Here is a 27,620-nt window from a genome sequence, read left to right on the forward strand (position 1 = left end):
AGGCTTAGCAGGAGTGAGTTCTGAATGAGGATTGCTCTGTTCAGTGACAGCGCAGAGAATAAAGGAAGGCTTAGCAGGAGTGAGTTCTGGATGAGGATTGCTCTGTTCAGTGACAGCGCAGAGAATAAAGGAAGGCTTAGCAGGAGTGAGTTCTGGATGAGGATTGCTCTGTTCAGTGACAGCGCAGAGAATAAAGGAAGGCTTAGCAGGAGTGAGTTCTGAATGAGGATTGCTCTGTTCAGTGACAGCGCAGGGAATAAAGGAAGGCTTAGCAGGAGTGAGTTCTGAATGAGGATTGCTCTGTTCAGAGACAGCGCAGAGAATAAATGAAGGCTTAGCAGGAGTGAGTTCTGAATGAGGATTGCTCTGTTCAGAGACAGCGCAGAGAATAAAGGAAGGCTTAGCAGGAGTGAGTTCTGAATAAGGATTGCTCTGTTCAGTGACTGCAGAAAATAAAGGAATGCTTAGCAGGAGTGAGTTCTGAAGTTGGATTGCTCTGTTCAGTGACAGTGCAGAGAATAAAGGAAGGCTTAGCAGGAGTGAGTTCTGAATGTGGATTGCTCTGTTCAGTGACAGCGCAGAGAATAAAGGAAGGCTTAGCAGGAGTGAGTTCTGAATGTGGATTGCTCGGTTCAGTGACAGCAGCGAGAATAAAGGAAGGCTTAGCAGCATTGAGTTCTGAATGAGGATTGCTCTGTTCAGTGACTGCAGAGAATAAAGGAAGGCTTAGCAGGAGTGAGTTCTGAATGAGGATTGCTCTGTTCAGTGACTGCAGAGAATAAAGGAAGGCTTAGCAGGAGTGAGTTCTGAATGAGGATTGCTCTGTTCAGTGACAGAGCAGAGAATAAAGGAAGGCTTAGCAGGAGTGAGTTCTGAATGAGGATTGCTCTGTTCAGTGACAGCGCAGAGAATAAAGGAAGGCTTAGCAGGAGTGAGTTCTGAATGAGGATTGCTCTGTTCAGTGACAGCGCAGAGAATAAAGGAAGGCTTAGCAGGAGTGAGTTCTGAATGAGGATTGCTCTGTTCAGTGACAGCGCAGAGAATAAAGGAAGGCTTAGCAGGAGTGAGTTCTGAATGAGGATTGCTCTGTTCAGTGACAGTGCAGAGAATAAAGGAAGGCTTAGCAGGAGTGAGTTCTGAATCCTGTTCAGTGACAGCGCAGAGAATAAAGGAAGGCTTTGCAGGAGTGAGTTCTGAATCCTGTTCAGTGACAGCGCAGAGAATAAAGGAAGGCTTAGCAGGAGTGAGTTCTGAATCCTGTTCAGTGACAGCGCAGAGAATAAAGGAAGGCTTAGCAGGAGTGAGTTCCGAATGAGGATTGCTCTGTTCAGTGACAGCGGAGAGAATAAAGGAAGGCTTAGCAGGAGTGAGTTCTGAATGAGGATTGCTCTGTTCAGTGACAGCGCAGAGAATAAAGGAAGGCTTAGCAGGAGTGAGTTCTGAATGAGGATTGCTCTGTTCAGTGACTGCAGAGAATAAAGGAAGGCTTAGCAGGAGTGAGTTCTGAATGAGGATTGCTCTGTTCAGTGACTGCAGAGAATAAAGGAAGGCTTAGCAGGAGTGAGTTCTGAATGAGGATTGCTCTGTTCAGTGACTGCAGAGAATAAAGGAAGGCTTAGCAGGAGTGAGTTCTGAATGAGGATTGCTCTGTTCAGTGACAGCGCAGAGAAGAAGGGAAGGCTTAGCAGGAGTGAGTTCTGAATGAGGATTGCTCACGTCCCTTATCGCGTGCGATCCGTCTGGTAAATGACCCCCTAAGTGCACTTAATGTAGGTAAAATCTATTGACAATTCAGTGGCATATATTATACTAATTTTCAAAAGCTCACTTACATATACCTGATACCTGTATATCCCAAATTAACACATCATTTATTCTTAGTTATTCTCTACATGTTTCACGTATCATAACGAGTTACTGTTGTCTTTATATATATATTTTATACTATTCTATTTATTATTTATTTTATTTCAAGTTAGTTATTTACACCATTATCTATTTTATTACATGTTATTTACTATATAGATTCTCGTCATTTGATGAGTCACTGTTGTTTATTTAATATTTATTCTCATGTTCTGAAACTCCGTTTATTGTAACGCCTCACCGCGATTGTTTTGTTTTATGTAAACCGACCTGATTTGATATTTGTATCGAGAACGTCGGTATATAAAAATGCTAAATAAATAAATAAATAAATAACATATATAAAATTAATTTACACATGTAAAGCACAGTTTTAAGTTTTTTTGAAAATCAGGCCCTTATTGAATACAACATGGAAAGCTGAGGCAAGTATTTCATGAGCATCCCATGCAATCATCACACTGATATAGGGAAACCATGAACAAGACATGAACAGTTGAAGAGTTGATCTTCATTGTGACAGGCATCACAGACATACTGTATATCCAAAACATGAATACAGCTTGGACAGATGAAGAGCAAACATTCATCAGAACCCCAAACATGTAGATGCCAATCTGATGCATGTAAAGCAGGAATACATCCTGGCCAGAATGGATCTTAATCAGCCTCCAATCATGTGTAAGGCACCATGGAAAGCATGTGTAAGGCACCATCTGTTGTGGAGCGCTCCCCAAGAGCGATCCCACTCCTGGGTGAAGTGTGTCCTTGGGCCACGGCTCGACCCCAGAGGACTCTGAAGAGGGCTGCGGGAGGCGTGGCATGCCCGAGCATGGGCTGGACGGAAGCAAGACTGGAGTGATGACAAGGCGACAGGCCCTCCTCCGGACTGCACGCTTCAGAAGACCCAACAACGCAATGTTGGTCTTGTGAACAGTCCTCCGACCATTCCCAGCCCTTTCGTACCTGCCGCAGGGTACGGCACGAAGCGGCAGGCCGGATGGAGACCAGGACAGCGAAGACTGGAACATAGATTAAGACGAGACTCAGGAACGAGGTACTGGAAGTGCAGACGTAGACTCAGAAGCAGGGTACTGGAAGTGCAGACGTAGACTCAGAAGCAAGGTACTGAAGGTGCAGACATAGACTCGGAAGCAAGGTACTGAAGTGCAGACGTAGACTCGGAAGCAAGGTCTGGATGCGGAGACGTGGACTTAGGACGAGATACTGGATGCACAGAGGAGGACACAGGAATGAGAGCTGAAGGAAGACATGGGCACTGTCCCTCAGGGCGCCCTACTCAGACCACCCGCGGGACTGAGTCGCGGACCACCCTGTCCCAAGCGCGCCCTATACTGCCTTGGAGGGCAGGTCGCGGACCACGCTGAGAACAGGAGAGTGCAGGGAAGATCCAGGTGAGAAGAACTCTGATGCCGGGACAAATGACATCCGAAGCCCCGTCGGCTGGCAGGAAGGGAAGCTCCAGAGCACAGGGACAAATCCCTCCTGTTGGCCACTCCAGGGCCCAACAGGACAGAAGGCTCAGGAGCCAGACGAAGACAAGTGCAGAACATCCGGGACTGGACCAGGCACAGACATCAAGGCAACAGGGAAGAAGCAGGTTGCTGCGCATCAGGCAGCCTAAAGCAGGATTGCTGCACACCGGCAGCCAAGGCAGGATTGCTGCACACCGGCAGCCAAGGCAGGTGAAGGTATCAGGGTCAGGAACAAGTTCTTTCAGAGACTTAGAAACGAGGTACATGGCTTGCATCATGAAGCGCCCTACTCAGCCCGCCCATGGGGCTGGTCACGGACCACGACATGGCTTGCCGCGAGGTACCAGGACATTTGAAGACACAAGAACAAGGTACTAGCTTTCAGGCGAATTCAGGAACAAGGTAAGGGCTTCTGGAGACTCAGAAATGAGGTACATGGCTTGCATCACGAAGTGCCCTACTCAGCCCGCCCATGGGGCTGGTCACGGACCACGACATGGCTTGCCGCGAGGTACCAGGACATTCGAGGACACAGGAACAAGGTACTTAGCTTTCAGGCGAATTCAGGAACAATATAAGAACTTCTGGAGACTCAGAAATGAGGTACATGGCTTGCAACACGGAGCGCCCTACTCAGCCCGCCCCTGGGGCTGGTCACGGACCACGATGTGGCTTGCCGCGAGGTACCAGGACATTGGAAGACACAGGATCAAGGTGCTAGCTTTTAGGAGATTCAAGAGCAAGGTACTTAGCTTTCAGGCGAGTTCAGGAACAGGGTACAGGGCTTGCATCATCTGGGCTGGAACATGGACACCAGATTAGTTGACAGACCTCAAGGCAGGAACAGGAACAGGCAAACATCAGGACTGGAACAACTGGAAACATCAGGACTGGAACAACTGGAAACATCAGGACTGGACAGGACGAGGATCTCCAACAGAGAACATGAAACACTGGACCTTGCAGAAGGCTGGAACACAGGCAGCTCCTGGAATGAAGGCTCTCAGGAGTGACCAACTCCTTGCGAAGGCAAAGACAGACTGGACGCTGAGCCCTTTTGTAGGGCTGCGGTAGACAATGCCCAGGGAGGGGTCAGCAGGGGGCCACACCTGGCTGGCCCTTGAAGAGGAGCAGAGAGGTGCGCTCCCGTGCCCTACGAGGCTGGAGAGAGGAGCTGGAAGCTGGTGGCATCCTCAGCCACTTGAAGGACCCTTGGAAGCCAGGCAAGCATGGGAGCAGCCCTGCCCTGAAGCTGGAGAAGTGGCAGGCTGCTGGAGCAAGTTCCAGCCGCAAAGACAGAAGCAGGAAGAAAGGTAAGGCTGGCTGCAGGGAGCTGTTGAAGCTGAGTAGGCTGCAGGCACCGGCAGGCACAGCCTCCCTGCTGGCCGAGGACCCAGACTGCAGCACGGGCACCGGCAGGGACGCCCTCCCTGCCGGCAGAGGACCCCAGAAAGGCGGAGGCACGTCGGGGAGAGCCAGGAAAAACAGTGGGGTTCCCGGCCGTGAGGGAGAGCTCGCGGTGGGTTGGCCCCGCTGCATGGAGGAGAAGTCAGCCAGGGAGGAGCCCGGACACCGCGGAGAGACCGCGGCAGCGGCAGGAGCGGGCTCAACTAGCCGCGTGAAGGTAAGGGCCTGCCCGCGCTCCTCGCGGGCAGGATCACAACAGTACCACCTCCTCAAGATCCCCCTCAAGCCACTGGTCAAGCTTGAGAGGAAGGCGGTATTCCATACCCATCGAGGGCAAGCGAGGGTCTAAGGATAAGCTGGTACTTCTTGGCGGGAAACTGTAGTGAGAAGAATGGTGTAGCAGAAGACAAGGCAGAAGTGGTCAAGGTCCAAGCAAGACAAACATAGAACATGGACTGCAGAAGACAAAGGTCAGGCAGGATACAGAATGCAGAACTGCTGGATGGCATCTTGGTTCTTGGGTCAAGTGGTAGAGGCTGGAGTCCTTTCAAGGCTTAACTTTGAACAGATGGCCTTAACGCTACTTAAGGCTGATGCTGTAGTGCAGGCTGGAGTACTAGGTGAAGGTTAGCTGTTGAGTTGATGGTTCCAGGAATTTAGAAGTTCAGTGACTCACAGTGGATGCAAGGAGTCAAGGTAGCTGTTTGAGCTGTGGTGAGTAGGGGTGTAGAAGTGTCAACACGGTGACAGGCATCCCAAGGTAGTTCGAGGGTCATGGACGGTATTATACCTGACAATGGTCATTGGGTGAAGACCTCTGGTTGGTGAGGAGAGGATGTACCCGTCTCTAGGTATGGTACGAGCAGGTGTGAAATTCTGGTATGCATAGTTCAGGATGGGAAGTGGACTGCTAGTCATGGCTGGAATTGAGTTTGGCAAAGCAAATAAGCAGAAGTTCTTTGATTGGTAACAGAGTCTTTAGTGAAGACATGCAGCTGATGCACAGGTGAGTACAACTGGTCGCTCAAGTAACTGGTGGTAAGAATCAGGATCAGAGTGGTGCAGAGGATGAAGCCACTAAAGTTCAGTAACTCCCAGCTAGGAGTGAGCCCTAAGACTGGGCGGAATCTTGGTGCTGCTTGGTTTAACTGACACTCACACTCGAGTGGTCCTAAGCTCATGGTGAAGCTTGCAGTGGATCCCCAAAGAGGCTGTTGGACTCGCGCTCGGGGTGGTGAGCGAGACAGCATGTGGTAACAGAAGTACTGTAGAGGCTGAGCGGGAAGAGCGAAGACATCTGCTGGTTCAGCTGGAAGAGATGACAGATAATCCAGGCCCCATTGGACAGAGGACCACAGATGGGGTGCAGGCGCCTCCTGCAGGTTGTCTGGAGAGGTGTAACACTAGGTGGCGAGTAGTAGGCATCTGTTGTAGGATGATGATTTCAGTGAGCGAGATGTGCAGGAATTTCAGCAGAGTAAGCTCTTCTGAGCAGGTACAGCTGGCAGGTGAACAAGCATTCTCAGCGGAAAAAATAAAAAATTCTGGACAAGATAGTAGTGCAACATAGGAACCAGATGCAGCAGCGTGGATGATGGTGGTGAACCTGGGTGCAGGCGCCTCCTGCAGGTCGTACAGCAAGTGTACCCAGGCTAAGCAAAGAGTCTCAAGCAGGCAGTTAGTGAAACAGGAGCTAGGCCTCTAGCGGTGTGGGAGAAATCAAGAGTTTAAGCAAGCTGGTGCCTCCAGCAGGTTGGTAAATACAGCGAAAAAACTAGACTGAAGTTTTTTCCTTTTTAAAAAAAAAAATTTATTTGGCCAAGAAAATCCAGAACTTGGCACAGGCCCATCACAAGGGCATGGACGCCGAACACATGGCCTTCGCAATCTGTTGTGGAGTGCTCTCCGAGAGCGATCCCACTCCTGGACGAAGTGTGTCCTTGGGCCACGGCTCGACCCCAGAGGACTCTGAAGAGGGCTGCGGGAGGCGTGGTATGCCCGAGCATGGGCTGGACGGGAGCAGGGCTGGAGTGAAGACTGGCTGACAGGCCCTCCTCCGGACCTGCACGCTTCAGAAGACCCAACAACGCAATGTTGGTCTTGTGAACAGTCCTCCGACCGTTCCCAGCCCTTTCGGACCTGCCGCAGGGTACGGCATGAAGCGGCAGGCCGGATGGAGGCCAGGACAGCGAAGACTGGAACATAGATTCAGACGAGACTCAGGAACGAGGTACTGGAAGTGCAGAGGTAGAGTCAGAAGCAGGGTACTGGAAGTGCAGACGTAGACTCAGAAGCAAGGTACTGAAGGTACAGACGTAGACTCAGAAGCAGGGTACTGGAAGTGCAGACGTAGACTCAGAAGCAAGGTACTGAAGGTGCAGACATAGACTCAGAAGCAAGGTACTGAAGGTGCAGACGTAGACTCAGAAGCAAGGTACTGAAGGTGCAGACGTAGACTCAGAAGCAAGGTCTGGATGCGGAGACGTGGACAGGACGAGATACTGGATGCACAGAGGAGGACTCAAGAACGAGGGCTGAAGGAAGACATGGGCACTGTCCCTCAGGGCGCCCTACTCAGACCACCTGTGAGACTGAGTCGCGGACCACCCTGTCCCATGCGCGCCCTACACTGCCTTGGAGGGCAGGTCGCGGACCACGCTGAGAACAGGAGAGTGCAGGGAAGATCCAGGCGAGTAGAACTCCGATGCTGGGACAAATGACATCCGAAGCCCCGTCGGCTGGCAGGAAGGGAAGCTCCAGAGCACAGGGACGAATCCCTCCTGTTGGCCACTCCAGGGCCCAACAGGACAGAAGGCTCAGGAGCCAGACGAAGACAAAGGGCAGAACATCCGGGACTGGATCAGGAACTGGATCAGGCACAGACATCAAGGCAACAGGGAAGAAGCAGGTTGCTGCGCATCAGGCAGCCTAAAGCAGGATTGCTGCACACCGGCAGCCAAGGCAGGTGAAGGTATCAGGGTCAGGAACAAGGACTTCTCAGACACTTAGAAATGAGGTACATGGCTTGCATCACGAAGCGCCCTACTCAGCCCGCCCATGGGGCTGGTCACGGACCATGACATGGCTTGCCGCGAGGTACCAGGACATTCGAGGACACAGGAACAAGGTACTTAGCTTTCAGGTGAATTCAGGAACAAGATAAGGACTTCTGGAGACTCAGAAACGAGGTACATGGCTTGCAACACAGAGCGCCCTACTCAGCCTGCCCCTGGGGCTGGTCACGGACCACGACGTGGCTTGCCGCGAGGTACCAGGACATTGGAAGACACAGGATCAAGGTGCTAGCTTTCAGGAGATTCAAGAGCAAGGTACTTAGCTTTCAGGCGAGTTCAGGAGCAGGGTACAGGGCTTGCATCATCTGGGCTGGAACATGGACACCAGATTAGTTGACAGACCTCAAGGCAGGAACAGGAACAGGCAAACATCAGGACTGGAACAACTGGAAACATCAGGACTGGACAGGACGAGGATCTCCAACAGAGAACATGAAACACTGGACCTTGCAGAAGGCTGGAACACAGGCAGCTCCTGGAACGAAGGCTCTCAGGAGTGACCAACTCCTTGCGAAGGCAAAGACAGACTGGACGCTGAGCCCTTTTGTAGGGCTGTGGTAGACAATGCCCAGGGAGGGGTCAGCAGGGGGCCACACCTGGCTGGCCCTTGAAGAGGAGCAGAGAGGCGCGCGCCCGTGCCCTAGGAGGCTGGAGAAAAGAGCTGGAAGCTGGTGGCATCCTCAGCCACGTGGAGGACCCATGGAAGCCAGGCAAGCATGGGAGCAGCCCTGCCCTGAAGCTGGAGAAGTGGCAGGCTGCTGGAGCGGCTTCCAGCCGCGAAGTCAGAAGCAGGAGAAAAGGTAAGGCTGGCTGCAGGGAGCTGTAGAAGCTGAGTAGGCTGCAGGCACCGGCAGGGAGGGCCTCCCTGCTGGCCGAGGACCCGGACTGCAGCACGGTCACCGGCAGGGAGGCCCTCCCTGCCAGCTAAGGACCCCGGGAAGGCGGAGGCACGTCGGGGAGAGCCAGGAAAGACAGCAGGGTTCCCGGCCGCGAGGGAGAGCTCGCGGTGGGTCGGCCCCGCTGCACGGAGGAGAAGGCAGCCAGGGAGGAGGCTGGACACCGCGGAGAGACCGCGGCAGTGGCAGCAGCGTCGGCGGCTCGACTAGCCGCGTGAAGGGGCAGGATCGCAACACCATCAGCCATCAGGCACTTGTAAGAATTCATGTAGATATCATGCACACTGACATGTAATATTTAACACAACATGAACAGCTACTGAGCAGAACTTCACCAGAGCCCCATGCCATTATTTCACTAATGCATGTAAAGCATAAATACAGTCAAAAAGCACAGGGATGGAAAGTCCACATTAATGATCATCTACTGTGATGGTGTCAAACTTTGAGCAAAGCAGCCATTGGAATTCGACAAATGCACAGTATGTTAATCATTTACCAGACTTAAATATGGAAATGTTTTTTTTACTTTTCTTTTCTTATTTGCACTTAAAATCTTGATAGCTGCTATATAGTCCATGTGAGTTCTCATCTAAATAATAACATAGTTATTTCTCTATGGGCAGTTATGTCATAAGACTGGTGAAACTGCAAATGTCTCTGATATTAGCCCGACTGACCCCTGATGTAGACAATAACCCTGTTGAAACACTGACAGTGTCGGGCAGTGGTCTTCATGACTTTGGTCAGATAACAAGATCACCCGAAACAGAGAACTAAGAAGCTAAGTATTATATAATGCAATACTGTTTTAGAGTACCAGTCATGTGGTTGCTGTGTATTAACTGACTTATTGGAGAAATAACTATTTCTTATTTTCACAATTACTCACAAGGACTATATAGCAGCTATCAAGATTTTAAGTACAAATAGGAAAAGAAAAAAAAAGCAATATTACAAGTATGTAAGTCTGGTAAATGATTAAATTACTGTGCATTTGCCAAATATCAATGGCTGCTTTGCACGAAGTATGATACCAGCAAGTAGAAGATCATTCATGTGGACTTTCCATCCATGTAGTTTTTGATTATTGTTATTTGGAGGTACATTTGGCCTTTTTTTTTATGTAAAGCATAAATACAGTACCAAAAGCTGAAGAGCAGATCTCCAGTGCCTCATTCTGATTTCTCACTGATACATAAAAAGCTGGAATATAGCATAGAAACGTGCTGAGGGGACATGGAAGAGACAATGGGAAAATTAGAAAGCATGGGGAGAAGAAAGTATAGAAGGAGCACGACTGACCTAAAAGTTAGTGAAATGGATTGAGAACCAAACTCCGCTTCTTCCACTGATACTCCTTATGACCTTAGGCGAGTCACTTTATCTCCTACTGCCTCAGGTAGCCACTTTGGCTGTTTGAGGCAGGGACTTCTTGTACCTGAAAAAGTATTAATATCATACAGTGCTGTGTATATCCAATAGTGCTGACAAAATAAGTATTATTAAATTATTTTGCCAAATAGCTCTATACATATACAAATTAATGAATCAATTCCAACCGGTATTTAAGGCAGCTTTTGAAGCTTAGAGTAATATCTGGAACCAAAATATTTGTGAAAAGCATTGAAGACCTGATATTTAAGGCAGCACTTGAAGCAATGAAATTATGATAGGTAGGGGGATCATTAACTATGATATTATTATCAAAGCATTGTCAAAATTGGGTAAATTAGAATATCGTTGTTATATATGTCTCTTACTATTAAATATATATATTTTGCAATGGAAAATTAATGTATGCTTTTTTAATTCTTGAAAACCACTCTGATCAATGGAGATGTAATATATATATAATTTAAAAATAAATAAACAAAATAATATTAAAAGTGAATAGAAAATCACCAAGACAATGATATTCAAAAGATATGTTCAGCTACCTTTTGGAGTTAATCAGAAAATAGCTTGAGATTCATATTTTTCCCCAACAGCTCACACAGGTAAAATCTTTCTACCTTGCTCAGGCAACACTGATAATTAGCACTATCCTGAGAAAGCTTCCTAGGTAATTTTGGTTGGATGAAGGTTGGCCTAAAGTTACTCTACAGCAGACATTCAGCCTGGCCACATTCAGGTTGAATATCTGGATAAAGTTAGCTGGGTAAACTTCTCTGAGTAACTAGCTGGTGAGGTCAGCTGAATATTAACCTCCAAGCAAAATCTAAAATTAACATTGCTGTAATGATGTCATGTTAATAAGCTTCTCAGGAAATCTGATTTACCACTCTCTGATTTACCACAGTGATAACGTGGGAACTGTGGGAACTAATGTAAGTTTTTTATGATAAATATTAAAATAATAATTGTGGCATTAGGTTTACTCAAGCCAAATTAAATATTAGAATGAGATACTACACTTAGAGCTATAAATATTACATTTTAGATCATTTATTTATTTATATATGTATTTGCTTACTTAAAATTAATTCTAGCCTTTGCTCTCCAAAGTTCGGTGCAGATTACATAAAAGAACATACACAATTATCAAAGCATACATCAACAAATTATATTGCTAATAGATAATTAACCTTACTTTTTTAGGATGTTATTTAAACCACTTTTGGTTTTGGGGCTTTTCGGTAAGTTTCCTGCAAGATTATTCCACAAATCTGATTCCTGGGGTGTAAGTGAGCCCCGGCTCTATAGAGTCTGCCAGAGTGAAGAAAGGATCCACCAGGGTCACTGAGCTCATGAAATCAGTCTCCTGTACTCTACAGAATACAGCAGGAAACAGCGCACCCACCTCAATAGCAACAGAACTGGCAGGATAAAGAGAAGGAACAGAATGGCACAAAGAAAAGTCTTAAAAATATAAACAAAATGAATTGTATTTAAGTTAACTGAATATTTACCTTTTTAATTATTTTTATTGAATAAGACAAGGAATATACAGCCAGAGAACAATATTCTCACTACCAGCAAGATCGTAATAGTAAATATGCAAACCGACATTAGCAGAACAAATGTCTTATATTCCCATTTTATATTTTACAAAATCAACCACCTTTCCTTTCCCAAAAAATGTCCCTTCCCCCTAACTGTCTCCACCTAGCAAAGCTAGTTATCCTTTATAAAGAAAGAGATTCTAATTCAGAAATCTGGAATGCTTTGCTCTTTAAATGTTGGGACTTTTTTTGTGCAATCAAAGTCCCAGTATTCATTTCAGGCAATCTGACTCCTTGCATGGCCAGTGAGCCACTTCACTTTACTTCCTTGCTCAGTTGTGAGCAATCATGAAGCTGGATGTTAGCGCCTGCCTCTCTAATCCTAACCTGACTCTAAACGTCTATTGGAGTGATAGGATGAAGTTATCAACTACTCCAGGACATTATTTTTTTTTAAAAGAAAACATTTTATACATTTTGCATTGGTTTAGATGAGAAGTGGACACATTTTCATCCATACTTGATGATGAATTAGTCAAGAAATTAATTAGTTACCATAGATCACAATTACATCACAACAGAAAATATCATGACAAGATCATTCACTATAAGAGCTTCTAAATATTCTGACTCATATAAGAAAAGATTTGTACCTGTTGCAAAGAGAAGGTCCGGTCCATAATGCACCCTCCTGGCCAATGGGTCCCACCTCTCTGGAATAAACAGCTTGACGAGCCTGATGTCTGTTTAAATTCACTTACACTTCCTCCATGGATTTGGACCCTGGAGACACAGAGATTGTTTTCTGTTTTGCCACATTTAAAAATAATAATGTTCACCTTAACCCATTCATGAAATAATTTGTTAAATGTTCTATGTACTTTCCAGCAGAGGACCAAACATCCACGCATACTTTTGATCTTGCGCCCAGCTACGGCTTTGACATTCTGTGGGCACATAATATAAGAACGCGTTTCTCATGATTTTGATATTTATCTATATATTTATCTATTTATTTATTTATTTATTTACTTACTTATTTAACAGTTTTTCTATACCGACATTAAAATACACATCATATCGGTTTACATGATAACAAAAGGTGGAAATTACAAATAACAGGGGGGGAGAGCTAGGAGTAACTGGGGGTCGGAACGGGAACCCCAACAAAAACAGAAGAAGGAGAGAAAACGAGAGGAATGGTAACATCTAAGTATCTAAGTAACACAGGTTAAATATAGTTCAAGTGGAAAACTATATATGGTTAAATAAAGTTGTGGGGGTGCAAAAATACAAGGGGTGCTTGAGTCCAGAATTAGAATGTACACAAATATATGGAGAGATTAAATGTGGGAGTACAAATATATGCAGGGGGTGCGGGAGTACAGAGTAGTGATGAGAACCGGAGGGTCGTGGAGGCAGGTATGGAAATATACATGCTTAGTAAAAAAAAGTCACAGAGAATTTAAGATCATCCAGGTATAAAATCTATACCTGAAATCTAATATGAGAACATGCCTTAGGCAGATCTACATTAAAAAGAAAACAGGATCTGTTTTATGCACATTCAGTATATTTTTTTTTTTGTGTAAATATCTTTATTGAAAGAGGCAGTAGATAAAACAACAGAGATAGTAACAGTAAGAACATCGGTAAATAGCCTTGGAGATGGATCACCTTAGTTAGTAGCCAACAAGTAGGTCAACCATCCACTCCATACTAACAAACAACATGATACCGAATACACAATACATCTGACTGTCTCCCATTTTCATTTTCTTAATACCCAAAGTGTAACCCCCTTCCCCCCCCCCCACCCACTCGAAAACACTGGCATCAACTAGGGAGGAAAGAATCAAATGCAATAAGCATGGTGATGAAACGAGGCATCAACATCAGGGAAGTACAAAGCCGTTGAGATACAGCTCGGGCAAAAAGAAGGCAGAAGGTTATGCAATCCTAACTTGGTAAGACTCCTGAATCCTCAGTTGGCAGAAGAGTTATATAGTCTTGCCACAAAAGTCGTACCTTCATATGTCTTGCTGAAGAAATAGATTTGGCCATCCACAATTCCATATGCATAAGTTTATGAAATTTGGCCCTCCACACCTGATGGTACGCTGGGGTTGGTTGTATCCACTGGGATAGGATCGCATCCCGGGCAATGAGAAGAATCTTCCGAAAGAACCGATATTGGATACCCGTAAGTATTGAGTCTGTCAGCCTAGAAAACCCAAATAACCAAAGGAGAGGGTCCAAAGGGAGAGAGATTCCCCACATAGAATGAACCAACTGCTGTAAGGTAGACCAAAAAATCTGCACCATAGGACACAACCAGAAGCAATGGTAAAAATCAGGGCGCCCAATAGTACATCTCGCACAATGCTTATCCACCGTAAGTCCCATATAATAAGCTTGACACGGAGAGTAAAAAGCTTGGTGCAAAAACTTGTAAAACTGATCACGCAGTAGAACATTCGCTACCAATTGGGGTATGGAGAGAAAACATTCTTGCAAATCCGTAGGAAGTATATTTTGGGGTAAGCTCTTATTCCATAATGCAACGACCTTGTCCAGAGTCTGCGGTTGAGGTAACTTCGTGAAAGCCAGATAGTATTGCGATGCTGACTGACGTTTCCCATCCTCTCCTAAGAAAAACTCCTGCAGTTTATGGCCGTGAAAGAAAGCCGGGTTCGTCTTCTGCTCTTCTAACATAAAATGTCGGAGCTGTAAATAACCATAAAAGTCCTTTTTTGGAAGGTCGAACCGCACTATTAAATCCTGGAAACTGCAAATCTGGAACTGATTGTTTTCTTGGGTAAGTAATTGTAGCATACTGTTCAAGCCTTTGGATGACCACTGCCGAAAGATCAGTTGGGTCATGCCCGGGGAAAACAGCTTATAGCCCCAAATAGGTAGACAGGATGACGATCCCCACGGTACCTGAAACTTCTTACAAAGGGAAATCCATAACTGTCGCATAGGTCGCACCACCACACTGCCACTTATCAATTTAGAAAGGAAAACGTCTGGGAGATGCAAAGCGGCACTGGGAGCATGGGGCGATAACCAAGCTATGTAGTGGTCCAATGGAGTGTAGAAAGACGTATGACAAATCCAGTCGTGAAGATGGCGTGCTAGACAAGCGTGGTTGTAGCGTTCGATGTCCGGGCAATTGAGACCCCCCTGACCCTTAGGTAACATTAACATTTTAAGGGGTATGCGGGCCTTCTTGCCAGACCAGAGATATTGTTGTAATCCCCTGTTGATGTCTTTAATGTCCTGTTTCCTTAGCCAGACCGGTAGCATGTGAAAAAGGTACAACCATTTCGATATTTCCAACATTTTAACCAACAGGAGTTTCCCTGAAAGAGACAATGGGAGATCCCGCCAGGCCAAAAGGTGTTTAAGCATTTTCTGTTTCATAGGAATAACATTTAACCCGTACAACTGGCTAGGAGAAGCAGAGATATATATACCTAAATACTTTAAAGAGGTTGTGACCCATTTTAATGGAAAAACCCCGTTCCAAGTGGATTTTAGGGTCCCCAGTATATCCAGGGCTTCAGATTTTTCCACATTAATTTTTAACCCCGCAAATTCCCCGAACAGGGCTTGGAGGTGTAAGACCTGGGGCAGAGAGACAGCTGGGTTGCACAGGAAGACCAACATGTCATCAGCAAAGGCCGCTACTTTAAACAGCCCCTTCTTAAAATGAAGACCTTGAATGAGGGGAGATTCCGCCAATTTCCGCAATAGAGGATCTAAGGACAGAATGTATAGGAGAGGGGACAAGGGGTACCCTTGCCGTACCCCACGGGCAACACTGAACGCTTCCGAGATGGTATCATTTGTTACGATATGAGATAGCGGCTGCTTATATAAAATGGAAATCGCTTGAATAAGCTGGTTGGGGAACCCAAAGCGTCGAAGGACAGAAAACATATAGTCCCAGGAGACCCTGTCAAATGCCTTTTCTGAGTCGAACCCCACAGCCATGGATTCAATATTATAATAGTGGGACGTTTCTATGGCTGAGAGCAATCTGATGACATGGCCCCCTGCATTTCGGCCCCCAACAAAGCCCGCCTGATAGGAGGAGATTATAGAAGGCAAGACAGAGTTAATTCGCAGTGCCAAAATCCTAGCATACAATTTCAAATCGCAATTTAAAAGCGATATGGGGCGGTAGGAGGACGCTAAAGTGGCATCCTTCCCTGGCTTAGGTAATACAGTAATGTACGCCGTATTAAAATGCGGGGGGAAACTGTTCTTTTTGCAGGCCTGATTATAGAAGGCCGCTAGGGAGTCTACCAGGGAGGAGCTAAGAATTTTATAATATTCTAAAGTAAACCCATCGGGCCCCGGGGACTTATGAATCTTCCCGGCCTGAATGACCCCACGGACCTCACCAGCAGTAATGGGCCTACTAAGAAAATCCCATTTATCCTCCGGCACCTGAGGCAGTGTGAGACCCTGGAAGAATGCCTCTTCCTCAACCATTCCCCCTCGTCTGTCTTCCGTATACAATGTTTCATAAAACTTACATAACACAGCACAGATATCCTTACTAGAAGTAACAGGATGGCCCAGATGGTTCCTAAGACCCCCAATAAACGTCTTCCTTCGCTTTATGGCCACCATGCGTGCCAACAGTTTACTGGATTTATTCCCATAATGAAAGAAGAATTGGTCCGAGGCCTTTAACGACTTCTGCGCTCGGACATGCAGCTGTGAATTAAGGGCAAGAAGGCACGCCTTATAGGCATCCTTATGAGACTGAGAGGGGGAGTGCGCTAATAAACGCTGCGCAGCTTGTAGTTGCGAGTCTAATTGCAGAATACTAGCATTTAACTTTTTCCGCTGTGCAACCGAATACGCGATCACTTCCCCTCTGAGAACTGCCTTGCTCGCTTCCCAGAACAGAGTGGGATTGTTTCTGTGATGGTCATTCTCCTTCGTAAAATACTCCCATTTCTGTTGCAAGTAAGTATGAAAGTCCTTGTCCGTATACAAAGACCCAGGGAAACGCCACGGCTTTTTGCCCCCCTTAGAGGTAGATAATCAAAGATCCACCCACACCGGGGCGTGATCAGCAATCACAATAGACTCTATATTCGCGTTATCCACCCTATCAAACACGGATCTGGGAAGCAGTATGTAATCTATTCTTGATAGGGTAGCGTGCACCCTAGAGACATGTGTATACTCCCTATCAGCTGGATGGAGCAGCCGCCAAATATCCAAAAGGCCTAGGCGCGCTGAAAACTGACAGACCCCAGAATCAGCATTGGATTTAAAACTTTTAGGGATATGAGATTTATCCAATTCAGCTTGAAATACACTATTAAAATCACCAGAGAGAAGAATATCACCCTGTGCATTAGTTAAGATCAGATTAACCACCTTGGTGACAAATAGAGGATCTGGGACATTCGGGGCATACAGAGTGCCAATAGTTACCAGTTTACCCGCTAAGGTGCCTATTACAAGCAAGAACCGACCTTCGGGGTCTTTTACTTCCTGAACAAAGGTAAAGGGCACATTCCTGTTAACTAAGATTGCCACACCGCCTTTCTTTCCCTTAGCCTCTGAAAAATAGCAAGCAGTAGCCCATTCCCGGCAAAGTTTCTTACTTTCTGCCACATTTAAGTGGGTTTCTTGAAGACAGGCTATCCCAACCTTTAACCTTTTCAAATGTTGGAAAATTTTCTTTCTCTTAATAGGGGTGCCCAAACCATCTACGTTCCAGGAAATTATCCGGCATTTACTACCCATTATTGCCAGGAAAACCCATATACCATGAGAACATGTTAAAGCGCAGAAGGGTAAGCTCCCAGCCTAACTCACCCTCCCTAACCCGTGTTGGGACTCGCCAAGTGGAAAAAGCCCGTACATCAACACACCCGAAGGAAAAAGAATAGAAAAGATGCAAAAACATATACACAACTAGTAATACCAGTGCCCCCCCCCCCCCCACCCCTTCCCCCTCATCCCCAACAACAAAGTAACCCCCCAGACACATAGGTCAGGGTAGTGGAGTCAAACATGAGTGCTCGGTCTCCCAGGACTCCTCCGCCTCCTCCATAATATAGGAACACCGCTGTGTAACATTATTTTCAAGAACTGGTATTCAAAGAATCAAGAAATTTTGTAGCTTCCTCGACAGTTGCACATGTACGCCATTTGCCATCATGATTGATTCGCAGCTTGGCTGGGAACTGCATGGTGAAACGCAGGTTTTTCTCAATTAACTTGCCACATACCGGAGCAAACGCCCGACGCAGGGCTGCCACTTTTGCTGAATAATCCGGCGCTAAACGGACGCCTGCGCCCTGGAACTGCAAAGAATCACGTTTCCTCGCGGCTTGCAGAATCAATTGTTTGTGATGGAAATTCAGAATTTTCATAATGACCACCCTGGGCCGCGTCTGGTCCGGGCTCCTAGCTCCCATGCGATGCGCTCGCTCAATGTCCAACACCCCCTCCAGCTCCGGTAGGCCTAAAGCCTCAGGCAGCCATTTTAGAAGGGAGGGCCGAAGTAAGTTCTCTTCCACCGTTTCAGGGATCCCCAGGCATTGGATATTGGACCTGCGGGCTCTGTTTTCTAAGTCATCAGTCTTAGCAATCTGGTCCTGAAGCAACTGATCAAGTGTACTCACTTTCCCTTGTAAGGTTGTGAGGTCATCCTCCATCGTGGACGTCCTTTCTTCCACGTGGCTGAGTCGTGGTGCAAAATCAGTAAGGACTTCCTGGAGAGCCCCGATTTGGTCCGAGATCCCTGTTAATTTGCAGTCCAGAGCTGCTAAAACCGCATCCTTTATTTCAATAACTGTTAGGGATGGCGCTGCGGTAATCGGCAATTTCCCGTCCGGCAGTTTTTCCGCCGCCGCGGGCGCCATCTTGGATTCGGGTCCCTTGCTCTTGTCTTTGTCGCGTTTCGCCAGTTTAGGAGGCATCGGTGAAGGCGATTTGGACATGAAGGAGGTGATCGACATATGCTACGTGGGGCAGGTCGCAGCAACGGCTGGGTGACGAATTGGAGCGGCTAAAGGAGGAGAAGAGGAGCCTGGTCGACCGGAGCGTGGTCAGAGACGTCCGATCCCGTTCACCACATCACGTGACTCCCCTCAGTATATTTTAAAGCATGCACGAGCAATTAGAATCACTATTTTGCTAATACCTCTCTACCAGTTCACCCTTCTGATAATTGAGAATCCCCTAGTTCTTCACTGTGAACTCCCCACATTTCATCCAGAGCCCCCACACAACCAGTAGAATAGACTAGACTATCTGACAGCAAATACAGGAGATACTTAGCAGATGTAAACTTACTGTAAAAAGTTCCCAAATTTAAGCATTTCAGTGTCTTATAAAATAGCAACTTGCGTGCTTACTTTTTTTTTTGGCCCTGCCCCTTATTTGCATGTGAAAATGTGCATGCAAGATCAAAAATACACACCATCGACAGTAACTTTCAAACAGCCACACGGGTGCACATGTACACGCGTGTGCTGGCTCATGCCCAGAGATGTGGCCATTTGATAACATGCACGCATATATGTGTATCTGATATAAAATCTGCTATACGTGGGCACGTGGGCACAATTTTATAGAGATGCGTGCATGTGCATGCAAATATTGGCTCTACCATGTAAGTTGGGGAATTTTATTAGATATGCACATTGATGTTTGCTCCCAGTTCACCAGTTATCCCCTTAGCCTCCCTTTTACCCTTTTAACCCCATCCCTTAAAACCACACTGACTTGCCTAGATTTTTAATTGTAATCCATCCATAATCTGCCATCCATAGCAGAAGTTAAGTTATGTGTAAGTGGACCCCAGTGCATGCTTGTGTGCATAAATACTTATGCTCACATTTCAAAGTAACTTCCTGGAAGCCCATATCCTGCCCATTCTCCACCGAGATCACGCCCATGCCCCACCCCTTTTTAAAGTTTTTGATTTCTGTGCATATTGGGAGATACACATGAACTCAAACACTTTTGAAAATGTGCATGGTGCATGCCAGCCCAAGACACGCACATATCTCCTAATTTTCATGCACGTAGGGCATTTAAAATCAACCTTATAACTTTGATGTTTATAAAATATATGTGCAGTAGAAAAAAATTAATTTCACTTCAAAATTCATTTTATGGGGACTCCAATTTGTTTCTATAGTTTCAAAACAAAAAAAATATTTTTTGTTTGATTCATTTTCTGTTTGCCATTAAACTCAATAGGGACACTATAGCCCTAATTGGGCTTCAGAATAGGGGTTTTCTAATCAATTGTCTGAAAGCTTGCAGCAAGAAAACAACAGAAGGGAAAAAGATATCCAAGATTCCTAGAAATACTGTGGATACTGGATAGAGGCACCAAAAGTGGTATGAACAGCCTAAGACTCCATAAAGGGGAAAGGTGATACCAGAATTGGTAGGGGTGTGCATCCGTTTTCCACGTATTTGTAATCCGCAACTTATTTTTTGCAATCTGTTGAATACATGGGGAAGCGAAACGCATCACGACTCCCCACGTATTCAAAAGATATCCGTTGTATTCGGCCTCCTAAATAAACATTTAAACCCCCCACCCTCCTGACCCCCCCAAGACTTACCAAAACTCCCTGGTGGTCCAGCGGGGAGTCAGGAAGCCATCCCTGCACTCGTTTGTGGTTTCCTCACAGCGCCGATAGCCTGTGTCACAGGGGCTGCCGTTGCCATTGGTCAGCCCCTGTCACATGGTCACTGGCGCCATCTTGTGCTCCTACCACGTCACAGGTCATGTGGCAGGAGGTCGCTCCGGGACCCTGGTTGCACCCAACCGGAACTTTTGGACAGCTTGGGGGGGCCTCCTGACCCCCACAAGACTTGCCAAAAGTCCAGCGGGGGTCCGGGAGCGACCTCCTTTCACGCCGTCCGTCCGATCCCGATACTCAAAATGGCGCCGATCGCCGCCATTTTGAGACTCAAAATCGCCGTCCCACCAATACTCAAAATGGCGCTGGTTGGGTCCAACGAGGGTCCCGGAGCGACCTCCTGCCACATGACCTGTCACGTGGTAGGAGCACAAGATGGTGCCGGTGACCATGTGACAGGGGCTGACCAATGGCAACGGCAGCCCCTGTGACACAGGCTATCGGCGCTGTGAGGAAACCACAAAGGAGTGCAGGGATGGCTTCCTGACTCCCCGCTGCACCACCAGGGAGTTTTGGTAAGTCTTGGGGGGGGTCAGGAGGGTGGGGGGTTGTAGTTAATTTAGTAGTAACGTATTTACAGATCGACAACTTATTGAATTCTCCATACGTTCGCATAGAACGGAATTGACCCCCCACGAATACAGATCGCGTACGCAACGAAAACTTTTTGCCTGCACATCTCTAAGAATTGGCAGGATTTCACCAAGTCACTGTGAGAGGAGCAGAAAAGCAGACAAACATCCCAAAGCTCCAAAAGGTTTGGTTGGTCATCATAGTTAGGGATTCAATTATTAGGAATACAGATAAATGGGTGTCTGGTGGGCATGAGGTTCTCCTGGTAACTTGCCTGATAGGTGCAAAGGTCGCGGACATCATGCATCACCTAAATAGGATTTTAGACAGTGCTGGGTAGGAGCCAGCTGTCGTGGTTCATGTGGGCACCAACGACATAGGAAAATGTGGGAGGGAGGTTCTGGAAGCCAAATTTAGGTTCTTAGGTAGAAAGCTGAAATCCAGAACCCCCAGGGTAGCATTCTCTGAAATGTTACCTTTTCCACGCGCAGGTCCCCAGAGGCAGGCAGAGCTCTGGAGTCTTAATGCAAGGATAAGATGATGGTAAAAGGAAGAGAGATTCAGATTTGTAAGGAACTGGGGAAACCTTTTGGGGAAGGGAGAGACTTTTCCAAAGGGATGGGCTTCACCTTAATCAGGGTGGAACCAGACTGCTAGAGCTAACCTTTAAGGAGATAGAGCAGCTTTTAAACTAGAACAAAGGGGAAGCTGACTATTCTGGGTTCAGACCATGCACACTGTCATTCTGCCCAGAGGCTCTGACCTGGGGGGATAATCTCATTGAGGTCTACACTGGGAGCTACCTGAGGGGCTTATCACCTGCATGCACACAGGAGTATTTTAGGGGCTTACCCAAGATACTCCCAATATAAATGCACACAATTACTGGGATTATACCTGGGGGCTTGAACCCAGGAGCTTATTCATAAGAACATAAGAAATTGCCATGCTGGGTCAGACCAAGGGTCCATCAAGCCCAACATCCTGTTTCCAACAGAGGCCAAAACCAGGCCACAAGAACCTGGCAATTACCCAAACACTAAGAAGATCCCATGATACTGATGCAATTAATAGCAGTGGCTGTTCCCTAAGTAAAATTGATTAATAGCCATTAATGGACTTCTCCTCCAAGAACTTATCCAAACCTTTTTTGAACCCAGCTACACTAACTGCACTAACCACATCCTCTAGCAACAAATTCCAGAGCTTTATTGTGCGTTGAGTGAAAAAGAATTTTCTCCGATTAGTCTTAAATGTGCTACTTGCTAACTTCATGGAATTCCCTACACAAATAACCACATACAATCTTTTATTCAGTAAACCATGTTCTGGGTACTTAGGATTGTAAGTTTATTTGAGCAATAGGAACATAGAACAAATAAAATCAGACCATACAGAAGTAATGGTAGATAATAACAATTGCTACATATATATATATAAAAAGCTTACATTTCCAAAGGATCAGCCTGTGCTATCACATCCAGAAGTACACTCTCCCCCTTTCTGTAGCTATTATTACTCCTTATATACTAAATGCTTGGGAAAAGCAGCGATGTTCCCTTCAATTTTCTCAGTAAAAAAGGGTAAACAGTGGAGTGCCTCAGGGATCTGTACTTGGACCGGTGCTTTTCAATATATATATATATAAATGATCTGGAAAGGAATACGACGAGTGAGGTTATCAAATTTGTGGATGATACAAAATTATTCAGAGTAGTTAAATCACAAGCAGACTGAGATACATTACAGGAGGACCTTGCAAGACTGGAAGATTGGGCATCCAAATGGCAGATGAAATTTAATGTGGACAAGTGCAAGGTGTTGAATATAGGGAAAAATAACCCTTGCTATAGTTACACGATGTTAGGTTCCATATTAGGAGCTACCACCCAGGAAAATGATCTAGGCATCATAGTGGATAATATTTTAAAATTGTCAGATCAGTGTGCTGCAGCAGTTAAAAAAGCAAATAGAATGTTAAGAATTATTAGGAAGGGAATGGTTAATAGAACAAAAAATGTCATAATGCCTCTGTATCACTCCATGGTGAGACCGCACAGGGGCTATCAGTGTCATTGGTCAGTCCCTGTCACATGGTAGGAGCACAAGATGGGGCCCATCGTCCATTGCTCCTACCATGTGACAGGGGCCGACCAATGGCACCGGTAGCCCCTTTGACATAGTAAGGGCAAAGACTATCAACGCCATTTTGAATACCGGCAGCCGAAGGTGCTCAAGGTTCTTATGGTCAGTGAAGATGGTGAACTTGTGTTGCACCCCTTCCAACCAGGGACGCCACTCTTGAAACGCCAACTTGACTGTGAGAAGTTCACGGTCACCAACGGTATAACGTTGCTCCGTAGGAGAAAACTTGTGTGAATAGAAAGAGCAAGGAATTAGCTTACCCTTGGGGGAATACTGGCTCAAAATTGCTCCTGCGCCGATTGCAGAGGCATCAACCTCTACAATGAATGGACGTTGAGGATCCGGATGCTGTAGGCAAGGGCCAGAACAGAAAGCCACCTTGATTGAAAGGCAGCTAGGGCTTTGGGTGTCCATACTTGGGTGTTGGCCTCTTTCCTAGCCATTGCCGTGAGTGGGGCAACCAGGGATGAGTAATTAGCAATGAAGCTCTGGTAATAATTGGTAAAACCAAGAAACCGTTGTAAGGCTTGGCAGCCTACTGGCTGAGGCCAGTCACGGATCCCCTGGACTTTCTCAGGGTCCATAGAAAATCCCTGGTCAGAAATGATATACCCTAGGAAGGGTAGGCGATTACACTCAAACAGAATTTTTCCAGTTTGGCATACAAATGGTCCTCTCTCAGACGTTGAAGGACGATCCAAACATGATCTCGATGAGATTCAAGGTCCTTAGAGAAATCAGGATGTCGTCGAGGTACACGACTACGAAGGAATACAGAATATCCCAGAAGATTTTGTTCAAAAGGTGTTGAAAGACTGCTGGGGCATTGTATAGCCCAAAGGGCATCACAGTGTATTCATAGTGACCATCCCTTGTATTAAATGCGGTTTTCCAAATGTCATCAGGCTGGATGCGTACCAAATTGTACACACCTCTCAGGTACAATTTGGAAAAGATCCGTACCCCTTCAAGGCGATCAAACAGTTTACTAATGAGGGGCAGCAGGTACCGGTCCTTGCGGGTTATGGTATTGAGCCCCCTGTAATCAATACAAGGGCGTAAACCATCGTCCTTTTTCTTAACGAAGAAGAACCCTGCACTTGCAGGGGAATCAGATGGGCAGATTAATCCTTTTTCTAGATTCTCCTTAATATACTCAGAAATAGCTTGAGTCTCAGTTTGAGACAATGGGTAGGTCCTGCCTTTGAGAGGTGTGGTGCCCAGCAGGAGTTCAATAGGACAGTTGAAATTACGTAACGGAGGGAGGGTATCTGCTTTCTGCTTCAAGAAGACATCACTGAAGTCAGAATACTGTGGAGGCAAGCCAGGTAGGGTAAGAGACTTCAGGACAGGAACTACTGGAGAAACAGAATGCAAACAAGTTTTCTGGAATTTGGAGCCCCACTGCACCAACTTCAGGGAATGCCTATCGAACTGGGGTTTGTGGACCTGGAGGCAGGGCAACCCCAGGATAACTGGATGGGTTGATTGCTTCAATATGTAGAAAGACATCTCTTCCTCGTGGAGAGTATCCACTGTGAGGCAGTGGTGAGTAATAAGTCCTGGGAGATGATCTCCTTGGATGGAAGTTATGTGAAAAGTCACCTCCAAAGGCTGGAGAGGAATGTTCAGGAGTTTGACAATGTCATTCATAATGAAGCTGCCACTGGCTCCGGTATCAACAAGTGCAGTGGTAGCGAAGGTGTGGGCCTGAATACCCAGATATACAGGAAGTAAGAGTTGAGGGCCAGTAACAGTTGCACCCAAGCTCGTGACCTCCGCCGGACTCAGGTGTAGCAGTTTCCCAGCTGCATTAGGCAGGATTGTAAATGATGTCCAGAAGTGCTACAGTAAAGTCAAAGGCCCTCCTTCTGCCTACGGAGATGCTCAGTCAGAAAGAAGCACCCACGATTTACCTCCATAGGTTCCACCACGAAGGGAGGTGGTGATGCTGGAGTAGGAGGGCGTGAGGCCTTTTCTTCTAGGTGAATTTGCCGGAGATGATGATCAAACTTTTCAGCAAGGGATATCAAGTCTTCTAGAGATGTGGAAGTCTCACGGATGTGTAGAATATGGAGGCAAAGAAGACACTTCAGGCAGCTTTCATGGTGGGCAGGTAAAAAGGACTTGAGCACTATTAAGCGCTGTCTTTTATTGTACATTCATACAAAGGCAGATGATGTGTCATTACATGATTGGCTACTTTCCCATAGCAACAGACGAGTCCCTACACTATTGGCTTTGGCTCAGGGGGTGTGCACGGATCATTTCATTGGCTGCTGAAATCTATACCTCCTGACTTTTGTCCTGCCTCTGACTAGGGAACACCCAGCCCTACTTTCAGGCTATCAGGATTAATTATAAGCCAGAGAAATACATGAAGTCAGGTATCCTTTCCTAGGCAGAGAGGCTTAAGCACAAGTGATGCTTTTATTCAGGCAAATGTCAGGGAGAAGGGAAGTTAGTGTAAAACCCTGATGAAATGGCTTGCAGGCAAGCGCATATTTCCCACATCTCACCCTTTCTGTTTTTGTTTAAGCAGCTCAGTAAAGCTTTAGACCCTTACTGAAATCTGTTATGTCTTGGTATGGGCTGGAAATAGGGGAAGGGGGATATGAAGAGAAGAAAGCTGATTCGACGTGGTGTGCCAGCTGCCGATGAGCTCCTGAATCTCCATATCACCCAGAGCTGGTGCAGGTGGTGTGCCAACGCTGCAGGGCTCAAGATTCCCTATTAAGCATCTTACAAGACATCTTTATATCTGGGCTGAGAGCAAGGTTTCAGTATGGATATGAGGTTGGGTATGCACTGAATACAGCATCACAGGCAAACAATTAAGACAAGTATGGTCATTATAATAGAAATCACCCCTTTTGAGACCAGAAATATCAGGGAGCCAGGACCATAGCCAGTCCCATGGAGAAGTAGGTATTCTGCCTGAAAATGGTGCATCAGCAACCATGGTTTCTATCTGCTCTATGGTATGTGTGAGGTTTGCTTTATAGTCTGATATGTACACACAGCAATGAGATCCAATTAATGCACAAACACCACCCTTTAAGGCTAAAATAGTGTCTAAGGTATAGCTGTTCTGTAATGCTACTTCTCTAATCTGAGAAACTTCTGTTGTGAGTAGTTTTAATGCATGGACTGTCTGATTAAATAGGGCAGTCGTCCAGTTAGCTAGGACATGTAAGTCTCTGTAATTCATAGCTGTTCCCATTGGGGGAAACAGGCTTCTAGCTATCTGAGTTTCTGTATACTTTTCTATGGGATTATTTATCGCCTCCCTTTTGTTACGGAGCCTTGCTTTGGGTAAATTTTTGATTGCATAGTATGAGGGGAGGATGTAGCCTAAAGTGCATCTGTCTCTCCATCTTGGGGAAATGTACATATATGCTCTACGCCCACATAACATCCATATGTTTCCTAACAGATTAGTGGACATGTCATTGGTTATCATTTGGGCTATATAACTACAAAGGGTAAATCCTTCATCCCCTCTATACTTTCTGTACTTGCTTGGGTCTCCCACTGCACATCCTGAAATCTGCCAATTGCATACATATATGTGGTATAATTATGTAAGTGTTCAGTGATTAATACAAAAGTTCGGTTACAATATGGATATTTCCCACCTGAAGTCCCTTTCCATCCCCTGTATCATAGTCCCAACAAAGAGCGGCAGTCTCTTGAATACGGCTGCCGATGTGTAGTATGGTATTATTAACTGGAGAGTTAATGAAAACCTCTCTGTAAAGGATAATTAGTCCATACTGTAAGGTTAAATGGTACAGCATGCATCAGTAGTTCTCCGCAGGTATGGGTTGGCATGTGTGTGCAGATCCAACAGTCTGTTCGATTCAACAGGTGTGAAAAGTTCTGTGCATCGACGATGTACATGTTGTCCTGTCAGAGTCCTTGTTCTGAAATCGCCATAGCTGGAGAAATAAGGCAAAGGATGAGGGTACAGAACACAATTGTTAATGAGTTGGCATTCAGGCAAGAAAAGACGGCTAATAAGAAGTTTTCTGGAGTTTTCTCAAGGCCTTGCTGTTCTAAGAGTTGTGCAGATTGGTTGGATAGGGCCTTGATCTGTCCCCAGGTCATGTGGTGCTGCTTTTTGCAAGGAGTCCGGTCTCTGTCCTTCTGAGGGCTGTGGAGGCTCAGGGAGAAGTTGGGGATCGGGTCCTGTAGACCTGGACACCTTTCCATCTCTCCACGGCTTGATATACCTTTGGAAACAAGCAGAGAAACATATCCTCGTTCCCCATTTTAAGGGAACAGGACCGTACCAGACATTAAATATTCTATACAAAACTGATGGCTGTGGGTGACTAACCCTAGTCCCATAATGATTACTCATGGCTGTGTTCTTAAATTTGATATGTTTGGATGATTTAAAGTGATTTAAAACAATACTTTGATTTAAAACAATACTTTGTTCTTGTTCAGCCAGTCCTTCTTAGGGGAAAATCCAGGGGCAATCCCTCCTTTTTGTTTTTGTTTTCAAGAG

The sequence above is a fragment of the Rhinatrema bivittatum genome, chromosome 16 (genome assembly GCF_901001135.1).
Source record: "Rhinatrema bivittatum chromosome 16, aRhiBiv1.1, whole genome shotgun sequence".
Taxonomy (NCBI): domain Eukaryota; kingdom Metazoa; phylum Chordata; class Amphibia; order Gymnophiona; family Rhinatrematidae; genus Rhinatrema; species Rhinatrema bivittatum.